At 39.1% G+C, this 1,845-nt stretch overlaps 1 long non-coding RNA gene across 1 annotated transcript; it reads left to right on the top strand.

The window, feature by feature from the left end:
- The first annotated feature begins 366 nt into the window (after nucleotides 1-366).
- On the top strand, nucleotides 367-920 carry LOC148031879 (uncharacterized). Its single transcript, XR_015691727.1, has 2 exons — nucleotides 367-597; nucleotides 684-920. It is a non-coding gene; the product is annotated as an uncharacterized LOC148031879 (long non-coding RNA).
- The last annotated feature ends 925 nt before the right edge of the window (nucleotides 921-1,845 follow it).

The following is a 1,845-nucleotide window of genomic DNA, read 5'->3' as shown; positions in this document are numbered from 1 at the left end:
ATACATGTGAATCTTCCTAATGCTATAGAGGATAAGAGGAGCTGAGTGTGAATGGTCTTGAGGGAAAGGGAAAACCCTAATCCAAAAAAAGCACAAAGAAATCACAAAAAAAGGCCATCATGGCCTATTTCACTACAAGGGTACACACATATAGCGACACTAGGTAGTGACGTTTTTTTTTTGGCGTCGGTATTAGCGTCGCTATCTGCATCGCTAAAAACGTCGCACTTTTAATCGAGAATTGGAGTAGGGTTTTCCCCGAACTGGTGCTTGAGGTAGATAGGTAGAAGCGAGGGAGTTTGAAAATGTATTCGATCTCCTTAGCAAGTAGGTTTTTGATTTGTTGTTGAATATTAGAGTAGGACCATTCATCTCCATCTCCAGTTTTGATTTTTGTTGATTAGGGTAAGGTGTTCTAATACGTTGTATGTTCAAATTGTTTTGTAGTATCATATCGTTGGTAGGATGCCTACTCCTAGAGAGGTAGGCTACCATTGAGGTCATAACCGGGCATCCACTTAGCAGCATTTCTACAAGGAGGGACTCATCACGGAGGAGCAATATAATCGTGCCATGAGGATTTCACAACCAGAAGAGGTATGTTTTATTTTTTACATGAAAAGTATAGGTAACTCTAATTTATTGTTTGTAATGGTATTTATATACCTTAATCCTTTGTGTAGGCGAACCCTGATGCAGTTGAGGATAGCGAAGGGGGGACTAGCAGTAGCGGTGGCGGCAGCGACAATGGCACAGGCAGCAGTGGTGGTAGCGATGATGATGCCTCTTCTGAGGAGATGCAGAGGAGCCCCATGCATGCATGCCTCCCCTTGGCTTGTAGTTTTCATTTTTGATATGTATTACTTTCAGCTAGTGCTTGCGACCATGACCATGCTTGAGGTCACAAGCACTAGAACTCATCATGTAAAAATGTTTCATCTATATATATGAAATTTCGTGTTCTACATACATTGTTTTGTTTTCAGTACAAAAATCTTCGCAATAATCTTTCTCTGTTTTCCCTAAGCATACAATTCAATCAGAGCATGTGGCTTGCTTGCAAAGCCACATGCTCTCTGGTTTTTTTTTCATACCTTTGTTTTGCGCGTCTATCAACGTGCCTAAATTGTAGGATAAATGCGTGTCTATTCTCGTAAAAAACTTGCAGAGTAAACGCTTTTTTAGATGCACAAATACATGTGTGTATAGATGCACAATATGAATATATCCACTTTTTAATAAATATAATTATATATTTACGTAGCGCGTCAATACGTGCGTCTATATGCGCGTCTATATGGGCGTGTAAGTCTGACTATAAGCGCACTTTTAGACGCGAAATTTTAGACGCAGTAGTAGACGCAGTAATAAACGCGCCCGACATTTTTTAACACAGTTCAAATATTGCATCTACAAGCGCGTCTATGGAGCCTTTTTGTCGTAGTGATGGTGCTTCCCAATGCCACTGTTGCCTACTCTACACATCAACTAAAGCATTCACAATTGTTAGAAAATAATAAGATAAAACCCACAAAAGTGAATACCTAGTAGTCTTCAGCTACAAAATAATTAAATAGGTTGGAACTCTATCCTAAGTTTAATTTAATACGAGTACACTCTAAACTCATAAACTTCCATTAATTTAAATATGTATTTTGTGAAATCACCCACGTGCACATTAAATTAATCTGACACTCGAAAAGGACAAGTGTCCCCGTCAACTTCTCACACAAGGAATCCACCTTGTGTACGAGCCCCAATAAATACATATAGTTTTACAGAATCTACCAAAAACCTCACGAAATCCACTGTGGAATATGCCTCTAGTTTTACAGAATCCATCAA

This window comes from Lygodium microphyllum, chromosome 8, assembly GCF_053477565.2.
Source record: "Lygodium microphyllum isolate KBCC chromosome 8, Lygodium_microphyllum_v1.1.10, whole genome shotgun sequence".
In the NCBI taxonomy this organism is placed as follows: domain Eukaryota; kingdom Viridiplantae; phylum Streptophyta; class Polypodiopsida; order Schizaeales; family Lygodiaceae; genus Lygodium; species Lygodium microphyllum.
Note: the sequence above shows the minus strand (reverse complement) of the source record. Positions and strands in the feature narration are given on the sequence as shown.